A 15,942-nucleotide genomic window follows, 5' to 3' on the forward strand; every position below is an offset into this window, starting at 1 on the left:
TAGCTTAATTCGTGGCACTCACCCAAGGCACGCGTATGGTGTGTTCCTCTCTAACGATGTGATGATGCAAAATCGCCAGAGAGATCGTTACGATCCCTCTGGCGATTTGAGTTACCTCTCTGCCGATTCAAATTTACCGGGTAACAGCGGCTACACACTTAGTCAAGTTGTAAAGAACGGAATAACATCATCACTCCTCGTCGCATTTCGGATGTTTACGCTCCTGAGTTAGCAGGTAGGCAAAGTGAAAACAGTTTTAACGAGTATGAGTGAGACATTCGGGATTCTGCGGAACGATTGTTGATCGAAACAGTCGAGCATCAATGTGTGTGATCAAGGACCGATCCATCAAAAAGGAAGGTAGCAACATCTGACAGCATCATATCACAACATTTGGTGTCCATCGACAGAAGGCTGGGTGTCTTCGCTAAGTGTACGAATCCAGGTGGCAAAGTGCATGTATTGCCTACCGATAAAGGAAACTGAATTCCAGAAATAACATTTAAAAGAAATGCTTTGCTTACGCGCGCGAGATATGATTAACGCATGTAATTTATCAGCCTGAATCTGTACTCAGCTTACAAGTGTCTAATCATTTATCCTCTTAGCTTACTACGATCATTGTCAAACTCATCACGTATTTATTGTTAGATTAAGAAGTAATAAATAGAAGTTAAGATTTCAAAGAAAAATGCTTGGTAATTTCGGTATAGGAGGGTAAAAGGAGAGTCGTTACATAATTAAAATGCTTCATCACTCGTAGTATAAAAAAGACTGAAATTTTTATGATAAGTAAGTGATAGAGTAAAGGTAATAACGATAAAATATTGATAACTTTTTTCTTCACAGTTTAACACTTTCTTCATTTCACACTCAATAGAGTAGAGCACTCAGCTTTATGGGAGAGTTCAAGTTTTTTTTCAAAAACGAACACCAACACATACAGGATCTCAATGAAACATGTTGTTTCCTCGAAAAGATTCCTTTTTATTTAACTCTAAGCGTACAACTTTCAAGAATATGATGGCTAGCATCTTACAAATGCTTAAGCCACCAACCCCCACAGAACGTGTACTATGTATGCCGTGACCGTGATTCGATCTCATGACCGTTGGCTTAGAAGACTTGAAGGCTATTCTCTACGCCACCGGCTGCGGCTCAAAAAAGTTAAAGTTGAAAATTAAGATTGTAAGATCTTCAGAAAAAGATCAATCTCCAAGATCGATTCAGCTCGTTGGTCATAGGATCGATCCACCCTTAAAAAACAATTTGTGATTTTTGAGCTCCGATGATCGATCTTTTCCATGTGTTAAAAATAAGGGTTACTTTTTTCTTAAAAAAAAAAGGGCACGAAATTTATAAAGATAACCTAATACCAAAGATGAAAAAATAAATTCAATACAGGTGCTTGAAATCTGCAGACAAAATTTCCACCAAAGCCAATCCAATTCTCAGTACCGATATGGACTAGATGCCAAACAGATGGCACTGTTTGAAAATGGTTCAGAAGAAGAGGACAGTGATATGAATAACAACTAAAAAAATCTTCTATTTAATCAGAATTTTTAATTTGATTTCCGAATGTGAAATCTGATTCTTTATTCTAATCTGAATTCTGAATATGAGTCCGGAATGAAAATCTGGATTCCGATTTAAATCTATAAAATAAAATTTAGAATGTAGGATTTTTTTTAGAAAAAAACTATCAAAAATTATTACAATTTTTAACGAATAGAAGGACAAAAAGTAGGACGCTCGATTTAGTGTAGAGGCTGGAACCAATATCAATTTCTTCTTTTGTCACCCCCCCCCCCCCCCCCTCCCCATCAAAATTTCCAAAAAAAAACCGAAGGGAGGAATAAATAAAGTTTTATGTATTTCATGTAAATTCAGAAGAAAAAATCAAATATCCGAAAGACTAAAAGACCAAAAAACAATTTTTGGAAGATGGGAGTTATTTCACCTATTATATGCTTGATTTTATTGAATTTTTCAATAAAAAAAAACTTGTTTTATAGGCTTTGTGCAATGATATAATATGCAATTTTGTTGCATACAAGCTTTCGTGCAATTTATTACAATTTACCCGTTTATCGCTTTATTTTTTATTTCCCCCCCCTCGCGATGTTCCTAGTGACTCCTAGTGACAAAAGAAGGATTTGAAATTTGTTCCGGCCTTATTACTAATCACTAATTGTGCTTCCACTGCCAGAATTTAAGTCTGAGTCTCGAAGAATAATAAAACATGTTGTTATTCATCGTTTTTGTTCATGCTTTTGAAACATTAAAATAATTAAAAACGTAAAATTGTCGGGGCCACTGTGTAGCAGACATTGCGGTGGAAGCACAAGCCAAAAATGTGCTCTTTGTTGATAATGGAACCTATGGAATGTGAACCTTTGGACCGCTACAAAAAATGACTTTCTGCTCTCATATGTTTTTTTCGATGTCATTAGGGTCACCAAGCATCAGTTTAAAATTTGAGATGATTTGGTAGATTCCTGAGTTAGCGCAACGCGTTTCAATTTTGTAGGGAAATTTGTATGGAAGAAGAAATTTTTGCACATTAAATTATTCAGAAAATTCAATTTAGCATGAAATGAAGTTGATCTTTATTTTTTGATTTTGACTATTCTTGAAAAAAGTAATGACCATTTTAAGATGAAAAATCTGATTCCTATGAAAAGTATTTGAAAATGGCTGACTTGCTGGAGCTTTTAATAATTTCATGAAATGTTTTTGTTAAGGTTATATATGTGGCCACCATAGTTGCTTACATAATCAAATCGTCAGCAGCAATCATCATCCAAAAGAAGCAGAAGATTTGGCGTTCTTCAATCATCAAAATGATTATTTGTATGCTTTTGTACCACACTTTGCTTGTATACATTTTTTGGCCTCCTGTCAAGCACGTTGAGAAAAGGAGTTTTAATAAAGTTAGGATTATCGTACACGTCGCGTCTTTTCTCCACATCCGGAAGTTATATATAAATCAATACATTCCCTGTGCATGTGACATTATTTATTTAGATACTAAAGAGATGGCGAGAGGGCAGAGGTTCCATACCATTAAAACCTACAATTTGGCTCTAATGAATCTTATAGAAACAGATTAAAAATGTTAAATCTTGAAATTAAATATACAGATCAAGTTTCAGAAAGTTAGGTTCCATTATCTTTTCGCAATTCGATACTTCAGCTGCAGCAGCTCTCATTTTTAAGGGATTGCTGCTAGAATTTGTTGGATTTTCATTAAAGATAATGGCCACAAATAAATCAAAATTGTATTAATTTTTACCAATTTTGGTTTATTTTTGGAAGGTTTAGCAAAACACACCGGGTCAGCTAGTTACGCAATAAAAAAAAAGATTCCAGTCAACCCTAGGCCAGTGATCGATTTTTTGATCGAAGACTGCTCATAATCTTTTACAACGATTACTTAAATTTAATTAACGTATTGAAAAAGGAGAAGGAGTAGTTACAGACGAAGTTTAGTAGATTTTAGAAAAAACATAAATTTCAGACATATAGACAAGGTCCATCGCAGCCAATACATCTCTCACTGGAACGTTGGTTTGTTTTCCTCGGCCCCGTAGAGAATCTTCTAAGCTTGCTCTGGCGACAGAATGGACTTCACACGACCAAACAACATGCTCGATGTCATGGTAAAATTCAGGCTTTTTAATGAAATCCGGGCATCCGGGACCGGACGTTTACCAAATTTTGTATTAAATATCCGAGCAAACCCGGATAAAACCGGGCAATCTGGCAAGCTTATGTTGAAATCACTTTTAAAAATTAGCGAACATTTTTTAAGAAATTATTTTTTTCACTTGTTTTACAAAACTTTAAAACAAAAAAAAATTAAAGTAAAGATTTTAACCAGAGACGAACCAGCCAAAGGCTGAAAGTCTCTTAAACTAAGGAAAAAAAATAAAGAATTCAAATCAATTATCAATTTTCCTCAAGCTCGCCAGTAATTTTGATTTCAGCGTTAAAAGTTAAAGTTTTATCATCAAATTTTTAAAATCAAATGCAGCTTCAACAAATTTGTTATTTTTCAATCTTCCATCGTGATTTCAGCTTTAGAAGATAACGTTACTGAAGAGTTGAGATAAGTAGTTTTTTTTTGTCCATAAATGATTGATCCACGTAATCCGAGATGATTGAATTTCCGATAGTGATGTATTAAAACACAAACTTAAATAATTTTATACCAAACTGCATCCGTAGAATTCTTTAAATTTTTGCTCCTTACGGTGAAAGCTTTTGCTGCTTGCAATAATCGCTGCTGAGGCAAATAATTTTATTAAATTAAAGTCGTTATGCATAGGCAAACAGTGTGAAAATTAAATTTCCTCCCAGAACAAGCGTGCTCATCGGTTGGTAGTTTATCGTCCGTTATAGGAAAAAAAGAAACCAGCCATCAGTTCGAGATAGACTGAGTTTTGAGGATACAGCAGAGAGAAAAAAACATTCTCCAAGATAGAGCAAAAGTTTGCTGAAAAATTGAATTTTCAACACGACTACCACTGCCGTGGTTTTGTTTCCAGTTAGAGTAGCTTGATAGTTGGTCGTCCGGCCGAGATCGACCAGATGGATTATATGGAAAGGAAAACAAAAAAAAACAAAAATATATAACATTGGTCAGGGGAAAGTTGTTGAGCGTTGGCCGGAATCCTTGTCTGGACAATATGTGGGAGTCCATGCGGGAGGATGTCCGTCCGGAGACGAAGGTCTGAAGAGGGTAGACACCACATCCCGGCAGCCGGAAGAACAGCAAGACTTTTTAGTTTCATTCGTTGGGACTTGACTTTTTGCGCCTCGGCTCAAACCGGAAGAAGGCACGGGGGAGAAAATTTGTTTGAATTAGTTGTAATTTGAGTACAGTTCGGTATTTGTTTAAAGTTGTTTGTTAGTTTTCCCCTTTTACGATCTGTGAATTGGGATCGGGTGTGTTGAAGACCTTGTTGCTGAACTATAGCGATGTAGTATGGGGGGATGATTCTGAATGAATAAGCAAGTTAGTCTTTTCAATTTAGATTTGTGGTTTCCATGGGTCTGATTTGCTTTGAAAGAAAGTCAGCTGGGATCACATCCAGGGATTTTAATTGGCTAATTGGGATGGATTCCCAGATGGAAACACTACCCCTGGTTGGTTTGATGAAATAATTTACGTTAAATAAACATCCTCTCTCCGTTTTTTTTTAACATTCAGAAGGAACAATATTAATTATACCTAAGACAAACATCATCTGATCATCTTTTATCGATACAACAAATCTGGTTCCCATTTGTTCAAAAACAGGAACAAACATCCTCAAAAATATCCTTGAAGCTTGTTTTGACTATTTATAGTTTGAACAGTGTGACGGTCGTCATTTCCCACACCTTAAAAGTACCCTTCTCGGAAGCCAATTTAGATGTAAATGAAAACCCGGATGGCTACCAGTTAGCTAGTCATCTGTGCCGTGTGGGAAAAGAAGGAGTAATGGGTATCCATGGCATGAAAGTAGACATTCTCTCCTTCTTCTGTCCTTTCTCTTTGAAATCCTAGGCTTGGGAGAAGAAAATTACCCGAGCTTCTTCCTGCTGTTGGAATCAACAAGTTGTGGGAGTTCTTTTTGATGACAGAGGTCCTGCAGAACAACAGCAAAAAGTCTCCGGTTTCGTTAATTTTACGCCTGTTTGAAGTTGTCTTGTGCTGTAAGTGGTGGGAATTGCTGCTGCATAAGAATTCCGGTAGTTGGAGATGGTCTTCTAATGTATGACTTTTACTCTTTTCATAATGTTTGATAATGGGAAAATGAATTTTTATCATTCTGCATAGGTGTGAAAATTAACATTCATGATGAAGAACCGGTTACTACCAGTACTACCCATTTTTCATCACATTCGCAAAAATCAGGCAAAATCAGGCATATTTTCAAAAATCAGGCAAATTCAATGGCTTATCAGGATGTCAGGCAGAGCCTTGAAAAATCAGGCACATTGGCATCTCTGCCCTGGAGTCTTAAAAACTTCATTTTGGATCCAAACTCATCCATACTTTTTTGCAGAATTTTATAACGTTTACATGCGTAAATTTGATCTTTTAGGTTTGTATGGGGAAATTGAATATTTTTTACTGGGAAATCAACATCATTTCAGTTTCTTCTGTGGAACTGAGCCTACTAATGGTTTTTGTGGCAATAAACGTTACTTGAAAATTCTGCGAAAAACCGTGGATAAGTTTTGAACCAAAACGATACTTTTAAGACCCCAGGGTTTGAGAGAAAATTATACTTATCCAAAAAATTTATTTCTAAATCAGATTTTTATTTCTCCTTCCGATTTCAGCTTCCGAGGAGCTGGAACCGCTCAATAATGGCAACCCGAATGGCGGCAACAACGGGGGACCTGAATCTTCCACGGGGACCTTCTTCGACACCTCCCGGTGCTGGAGCCAGTTCAAATGTCTCTTCCAGGGCATTATCTGTTCCCATAAATTTAAGAATGTACAGGTGAGTGTGTATGTGGGTGTGTCTTGACCTTAAACATGAAGGCCGGACCAAAAGATCAGAAAGCTTTATACGGATGCGCTTGGCCCAAAAGTAGGTGGTTTGTTTGTTTGCGGAGCTTGTTAACGAGATTTCGCCTGGGAACGGGAATGATATTTAAGGGGACGGAGTTTTCTTCCGAGATTATGTGTCGGTCATGGCCAAGATGAAGAATATGAGCTTAGCGCCACCTCTCGGACCAACCAATAATGGACGCTAGAGTGCCTTTTTTGGGCTTGGGAGAAGAAGCTTTACCAGGGATGATTGATTTCGTTGACGCCTTTTTAAGACGGGCTCGTAAATCGGTCCTTCCCGGAAAGTTGCTTATGGTATTGCAGAAGAATAAGGGAGGAGAGGAGAATTCTGTAGTAGTGTGTCATCCCAAAATAGCTTCCAAGGATTCTTCCACGGCAGAGAAGGTTCAAACGTGATGTTATTGGAGCGTCTTGGATTGATTTCTGGTCCCAGAACACATGAACAAATTTGAACATCTTACTGCTAAATTCACCATTCCAAATGAATTCTATGAAAGTATGATAAAATTTAGCAATTTTCAGTTAAAGTCATCTCAATAAGCTGAAACATGCAAAAATTGTTTAAAATACAAATATTCTGAATTTATGAGAAAAAAATTGACAAAATTGACAAAATTGACAAAATTGACAAAATTGACAAAATTGACAAAATTGACAAAATTGACAAAATTGACAAAATTGACAAAATTGACAAAATTGACAAAATTGACAAAATTGACAAAATTGACAAAATTGACAAAATTGACAAAATTGACAAAATTGACAAAATTGACAAAATTGACAAAATTGACAAAATTGACAAAATTGACAAAATTGACAAAATTGACAAAATTGACAAAATTGACAAAATTGACAAAATTGACAAAATTGACAAAATTGACAAAATTGACAAAATTGACAAAATTGACAAAATTGACAAAATTGACAAAATTGACAAAATTGACAAAATTGACAAAATTGACAAAATTGACAAAATTGACAAAATTGACAAAATTGACAAAATTGACAAAATTGACAAAATTGACAAAATTGACAAAATTGACAAAATTCACAAAATTGACAAAATTTCCAAAATTGATAAAATTGACAAAATTGACAAAATTGACAAAATTGACAAAATTGAAAAAATTGACAAAATTGACAAAATTGACAAAATTGACAAAATTGACAAAATTGACAAAATTGACAAAATTGACAAAATTGACAAAATTGACAAAATTGACAAAATTGACAAAATTGACAAAATTGACAAAATTGACAAAATTGACAAAATTGACAAAATTGACAAAATTGACAAAATTGACAAAATTGACAAAATTGACAAAATTGACAAAATTGACAAAATTGACAAAATTGACAAAATTGACAAAATTGACAAAATTGACAAAATTGACAAAATTGACAAAATTGACAAAATTGACAAAATTGACAAAATTGACAAAATTGACAAAACTGACAAAATTGACAAAATTGACAAAATTGACAAAATTGACAAAATTGACAAAATTGACAAAATTGACAAAATTGACAAAATTGACAAAATTGACAAAATTGACAAAATTGACAAAATTGACAAAATTGACAAAATTGACAAAATTGACAAAATTGACAAAATTGACAAAATTGACAAAATTGACAAAATTGACAAAATTGACAAAATTGACAAAATTGACAAAATTGACAAAATTGACAAAATTGACAAAATTGACAAAATTGACAAAATTGACAAAATTGACAAAATTGACAAAATTGACAAAATTGACAAAATTGACAAAATTGACAAAATTGACAAAATTGACAAAATTGACAAAATTTCCAAAATTGATAAAATTGACAAAATTGACAAAATTGACAAAATTGACAAAATTGACAAAATTGACAAAATTGACAAAATTGAAAAAATTGACAAAATTGACAAAATTGACAAAATTGACAAAATTGACAAAATTGACAAAATTGACAAAATTGACAAAATTGACAAAATTGACAAAATTGACAAAATTGACAAAATTGACAAAATTGACAAAATTGACAAAATTGACAAAATTGACAAAATTGACAAAATTGACAAAATTGACAAAATTGACAAAATTGACAAAATTGACAAAATTGACAAAATTGACAAAATTGACAAAATTGACAAAATTGACAAAATTGACAAAATTGACAAAATTGACAAAATTGACAAAATTGACAAAATTGACAAAATTGACAAAATTGACAAAATTGACAAAATTGACAAAATTGACAAAATTGACAAAATTGACAAAATTGACAAAATTGACAAAATTGACAAAATTGACAAAATTGACAAAATTGACAAAATTGACAAAATTGACAAAATTGACAAAATTGACAAAATTGACAAAATTGACAAAATTGACAAAATTGACAAAATTGACAAAATTGACAAAATTGACAAAATTGACAAAATTGACAAAATTGACAAAATTGACAAAATTGACAAAATTGACAAAATTGACAAAATTGACAAAATTGACAAAAATGACAAAATTGACAAAATTGACAAATTTGACAAAATTGACAAAATTGACAAAATTGACAAAATTGATCAAATTGACAAAATTGATCAAATTGACAAAATTGACAAAATTGACAAAATTGACAAAATTGACAAAATTGACAAAATTGACAAAATTGACAAAATTGACAAAATTGACAAAATTGACAAAATTGACAAAATTGACAAAATTGACAAAATTGACAAAATTGACAAAATTGACAAAATTGACAAAATTGACAAAATTGACAAAATTGACAAAATTGACAAAATTGACAAAATTGACAAAATTGACAAAATTGACAAAATTGACAAAATTGACAAAATTGACAAAATTGACAAAATTGAAAAAATTGACAAAATTGAAAAAATTGACAAAATTGACAAAACTGACAAAATTGACAAAATTGACAAAATTGACAAAATTGACAAAATTGACAAAATTGACAAAATTGACAAAATTGACAAAATTGACAAAATTGACAAAATTGACAAAATTGACAAAATTGACAAAATTGACAAAGTTGACAAAATTGACAAAATTGACAAAATTGACAAAATTGACAAAATTGACAAAATTGACAAAATTGACAAAATTGACAAAATTGACAAAATTGACAAAATTGACAAAATTGACAAAATTGACAAAATTGACAAAATTGACAAAATTGACAAAATTGACAAAATTGACAAAATTGACAAAATTGACAAAATTGACAAAATTGACAAAATTGACAAAATTGACAAAATTGACAAAATTGACAAAATTGACAAAATTGACAAAATTGACAAAATTGACAAAATTGACAAAATTGACAAAATTGACAAAATTGACAAAATTGACAAAATTGACAAAATTGACAAAATTGACAAAATTGACAAAATTGACAAAATTGACAAAATTGACAAAATTGACAAAATTGACAAAATTGACAAAATTGACAAAATTGACAAAATTGACAAAATTGACAAAATTGACAAAATTGACAAAATTGACAAAATTGACAAAATTGACAAAATTGACAAAATTGACAAAATTGACAAAATTGACAAAATTGACAAAATTGACAAAATTGACAAAATTGACAAAATTGACAAAATTGACAAAATTGACAAAATTGACAAAATTGACAAAATTGACAAAATTGACAAAATTGACAAAATTGACAAAATTGACAAAATTGACAAAATTGACAAAATTGACAAAATTGACAAAATTGACAAAATTGACAAAATTGACAAAATTGACAAAATTGACAAAATTGACAAAATTGACAAAATTGACAAAATTGACAAAATTGACAAAATTGACAAAATTGACAAAATTGACAAAATTGACAAAATTGACAAAATTGACAAAATTGACAAAATTGACAAAATTGACAAAATTGACAAAATTGACAAAATTGACAAAATTGACAAAATTGACAAAATTGACAAAATTGACAAAATTGACAAAATTGACAAAATTGACAAAATTGACAAAATTGACAAAATTGACAAAATTGACAAAATTGACAAAATTGACAAAATTGACAAAATTGACAAAATTGACAAAATTGACAAAATTGACAAAATTGACAAAATTGACAAAATTGACAAAATTGACAAAATTGACAAAATTGACAAAATTGACAAAATTGACAAAATTGACAAAATTGACAAAATTGACAAAATTGACAAAATTGACAAAATTGACAAAATTGACAAAATTGACAAAATTGACAAAATTGACAAAATTGACAAAATTGACAAAATTGACAAAATTGACAAAATTGACAAAATTGACAAAATTGACAAAATTGACAAAATTGACAAAATTAACAATTTTTGACAATTGTCATTTTTTTAATTTGTTCAATTTTTGTTATTTATGTCAGTTTTGAAATTTTCGTCATTTCTGTCATTCTTGTCAGTTTTGTCATTTTTGTCATTTTTGTCATTTTTGTCATTTTTGTCATTTTTGTCATTTTTGTCATTTTTGTCATTTTTGTCATTTTTGTCATTTTTGTCATTTTTGTCATTTTTGTCATTTTTGTCATTTTTGTCATTTTTGTCATTTTTGTCATTTTTGTCATTTTTGTCATTTTTGTTATTTTTGTCATTTTTGTCATTTTTGTCATTTTTGTCATTTTTGTCATTTTTGTCATTTTTGTCATTTTTGTCATTTTTGTCATTTTTGTCATTTTTGTCATTTTTGTCATTTTTGTCATTTTTGTCATTTTTGTCATTTTTGTCATTTTTGTCATTTTTGTCATTTTTGTCATTTTTGTCATTTTTGTCATTTTTGTCATTTTTGTCATTTTTGTCATTTTTGTCATTTTTGTCATTTTTGTCATTTTTGTCATTTTTGTCATTTTTGTCATTTTTGTCATTTTTGTCATTTTTGTCATTTTTGTCATTTTTGTCATTTTTGTCATTTTTGTCATTTTTGTCATTTTTGTCATTTTTGTCATTTTTGTCATTTTTGTCATTTTTGTCATTTTTGTCATTTTTGTCATTTTTGTCATTTTTGTCATTTTTGTCATTTTTGTCATTTTTGTCATTTTTGTCATTTTTGTCATTTTTGTCATTTTTGTCATTTTTGTCATTTTTGTCATTTTTGTCATTTTTGTCATTTTTGTCATTTTTGTCATTTTTGTCATTTTTGTCATTTTTGTCATTTTTGTCATTTTTGTCATTTTTGTCATTTTTGTCATTTTTGTCATTTTTGTCATTTTTGTCATTTTTGTCATTTTTGTCATTTTTGTCATTTTTGTCATTTTTGTCATTTTTGTCATTTTTGTCATTTTTGTCATTTTTGTCATTTTTGTCATTTTTGTCATTTTTGTCATTTTTGTCATTTTTGTCATTTTTGTCATTTTTGTCATTTTTGTCATTTTTGTCATTTTTGTCATTTTTGTCATTTTTGTCATTTTTGTCATTTTTGTCATTTTTGTCATTTTTGTCATTTTTGTCATTTTTGTCATTTTTGTCATTTTTGTCATTTTTGTCATTTTTGTCATTTTTGTCATTTTTGTCATTTTTGTCATTTTTGTCATTTTTGTCATTTTTGTCATTTTTGTCATTTTTGTCATTTTTGTCATTTTTGTCATTTTTGTCATTTTTGTCATTTTTGTCATTTTTGTCATTTTTGTCATTTTTGTCATTTTTGTCATTTTTGTCATTTTTGTCATTTTTGTCATTTTTGTCATTTTTGTCATTTTTGTCATTTTTGTCATTTTTGTCATTTTTGTCATTTTTGTCATTTTTGTCATTTTTGTCATTTTTGTCATTTTTGTCATTTTTGTCATTTTTGTCATTTTTGTCATTTTTGTCATTTTTGTCATTTTTGTCATTTTTGTCATTTTTGTCATTTTTGTCATTTTTGTCATTTTTGTCATTTTTGTCATTTTTGTCATTTTTGTCATTTTTGTCATTTTTGTCATTTTTGTCATTTTTGTCATTTTTGTCATTTTTGTCATTTTTGTCATTTTTGTCATTTTTGTCATTTTTGTCATTTTTGTCATTTTTGTCATTTTTGTCATTTTTGTCATTTTTGTCATTTTTGTCATTTTTGTCATTTTTGTCATTTTTGTCATTTTTGTCATTTTTGTCATTTTTGTCATTTTTGTCATTTTTGTCATTTTTGTCATTTTTGTCATTTTTGTCATTTTTGTCATTTTTGTCATTTTTGTCATTTTTGTCATTTTTGTCATTTTTGTCATTTTTGTCATTTTTGTCATTTTTGTCATTTTTGTCATTTTTGTCATTTTTGTCATTTTTGTCATTTTTGTCATTTTTGTCATTTTTGTCATTTTTGTCATTTTTGTCATTTTTGTCATTTTTGTCATTTTTGTCATTTTTGTCATTTTTGTCATTTTTGTCATTTTTGTCATTTTTGTCATTTTTGTCATTTTTGTCATTTTTGTCATTTTTGTCATTTTTGTCATTTTTGTCATTTTTGTCATTTTTGTCATTTTTGTCATTTTTGTCATTTTTGTCATTTTTGTCATTTTTGTCATTTTTGTCATTTTTGTCATTTTTGTCATTTTTGTCATTTTTGTCATTTTTGTCATTTTTGTCATTTTTGTCATTTTTGTCATTTTTGTCATTTTTGTCATTTTTGTCATTTTTGTCATTTTTGTCATTTTTGTCATTTTTGTCATTTTTGTCATTTTTGTCATTTTTGTCATTTTTGTCATTTTTGTCATTTTTGTCATTTTTGTCATTTTTGTCATTTTTGTCATTTTTGTCATTTTTGTCATTTTTGTCATTTTTGTCATTTTTGTCATTTTTGTCATTTTTGTCATTTTTGTCATTTTTGTCATTTTTGTCATTTTTGTCATTTTTGTCATTTTTGTCATTTTTGTCATTTTTGTCATTTTTGTCATTTTTGTCATTTTTGTCATTTTTGTCATTTTTGTCATTTTTGTCATTTTTGTCATTTTTGTCATTTTTGTCATTTTTGTCATTTTTGTCATTTTTGTCATTTTTGTCATTTTTGTCATTTTTGTCATTTTTGTCATTTTTGTCATTTTTGTCATTTTTGTCATTTTTGTCATTTTTGTCATTTTTGTCATTTTTGTCATTTTTGCCATTTTTGTCATTTTTGTCATTTTTGTCATTTTTGTCATTTTTGTCATTTTTGTCATTTTTGTCATTTTTGTCATTTTTGTCATTTTTGTCATTTTTGTCATTTTTGTCATTTTTGTCATTTTTGTCATTTTTGTCATTTTTGTCATTTTTGTCATTTTTGTCATTTTTGTCATTTTTGTCATTTTTGTCATTTTTGTCATTTTTGTCATTTTTGTCATTTTTGTCATTTTTGTCATTTTTGTCATTTTTGTCATTTTTGTCATTTTTGTAATTTTTGTAATTTTTGTAATTTTTGTCATTTTTGTCATTTTTGTCATTTTTGTCATTTTTGTCATTTTTGTCATTTTTGTCATTTTTGTCATTTTTGTCATTTTTGTCATTTTAGTCATTTTTGTCATTTTTGTCATTTTTGTCATTTTTGTCATTTTTGTCATTTTTGTCATTTTTGTCATTTTTGTCATTTTTGTCATTTTTGTCATTTTTGTCATTTTTGTCATTTTTGTCATTTTTGTCATTTTTGTCATTTTTGTCATTTTTGTCATTTTTGTCATTTTTGTCATTTTTGTCATTTTTGTCATTTTTGTCATTTTTGTCATTTTTGTCATTTTTGTCATTTTTGTCATTTTTGTCATTTTTGTCATTTTTGTCATTTTTGTCATTTTTGTCATTTTTGTCATTTTTGTCATTTTTGTCATTTTTGTCATTTTTGTCATTTTTGTCATTTTTGTCATTTTTGTCATTTTTGTCATTTTTGTCATTTTTGTCATTTTTGTCATTTTTGTCATTTTTGTCATTTTTGTCATTTTTGTCAATTTTGTCAATTTTGTCAATTTTGTCAATTTTGTCAATTTTGTCAATTTTGTCAATTTTGTCAATTTTGTCAATTTTGTCAATTTTGTCAATTTTGTCAATTTTGTCAATTTTGTCAATTTTGTCAATTTTGTCAATTTTGTCAATTTTGTCAATTTTGTCAATTTTGTCAATTTTGTCAATTTTGTCAATTTTTGCAATTTTTTTCAATTTTATCAATTTTGTCAATTTTGTCAATTTTGTCAATTTTGTCAATTTTGTCAATTTTGTCAATTTTGTCAATTTTGTCAATTTTGTCAATTTTGTCAATTTTGTCAATTTTGTCAATTTTGTCATTTTTGTCAATTTTGTCAATTTTGTCAATTTTGTCAATTTTGTCAATTTTGTCAATTTTGTCAATTTTGTCAATTTTGTCAATTTTGTCAATTTTGTCAATTTTGTCAATTTTGTCAATTTTGTCAATTTTGTCAATTTTGTCAATTTTGTCAATTTTGTCAATTTTGTCAATTTTGTCAATTTTTTCAATTTTGTCAATTTTGTCAATTTTGTCAATTTTGTCAATTTTGTCAATTTTGTCAATTTTGTCAATTTTGTCAATTTTGTCAATTTTGTCAATTTTGTCAATTTTGTCAATTTTGTCAGTTTTGTCAATTTTGTCAATTTTGTCAATTTTGTCAATTTTGTCAATTTTGTCAATTTTGTCAATTTTGTCAATTTTGTCAATTTTGTCAATTTTGTCAATTTTGTCAATTTTGTCAATTTTGTCAATTTTGTCAATTTTGTCAATTTTGTCAATTTTGTCAATTTTGTCAATTTTGTCAATTTTGTCAATTTTGTCAATTTTGTCAATTTTGTCAATTTTGTCAATTTTGTCAATTTTGTCAATTTTGTCAATTTTGTCAATTTTGTCAATTTTGTCAATTTTGTCAATTTTGTCAATTTTGTCAATTTTTGCAATTTTGTTTTTTTTGTGCATAAATTGATCGTATTTTGTGCATTACTTTTTTCTTTTTTTTTTTTTTAATTTTTCATTGTTTTTATTTGTAACATATAATTGCATAAATTTTTGATAACTTCAGAATGTTTTTTTTTTTTTTTTGATAATATTTATCATATTTTATAATGATGTTAATTTTTTGTTATGTTAAGAGCAAAGGCTATTTTATCTTCAAACCTGGAAAAATCCTGGCATTTGGTTTTGAAACTGACTACCAAAAATCCGGGCAATAATTGAGCAAATTTGGTCAAAATCCAGGAATTTTTCAACAAAAATTAAGAAAAATTATTTGAAAAAAAAATTAATACAGCAGAATTAAAATCGTTTTTTAGGCTTCCAAAAAACCGTTTATGATTATTTTTATAAAGCTTATTCAAAATGTTTCGTTTCGGAAACATAAATTTGAACGATTAAAAAAATAACTGAAATTCTTCAAGTTAAGTTTAGAATGTCAGTTTTTTT

General features: G+C 28.7%; 1 pseudogene; it reads left to right on the forward strand.

Moving 5' to 3' along the window:
- Window positions 1–15,942, forward strand: part of LOC129753822 (adenylate cyclase type 5-like) — a 150,970-nt pseudogene that overhangs the window by 1,645 nt on the left and 133,383 nt on the right.

This window comes from Uranotaenia lowii, chromosome 3, assembly GCF_029784155.1.
Source record: "Uranotaenia lowii strain MFRU-FL chromosome 3, ASM2978415v1, whole genome shotgun sequence".
NCBI lineage: Eukaryota > Metazoa > Arthropoda > Insecta > Diptera > Culicidae > Uranotaenia > Uranotaenia lowii.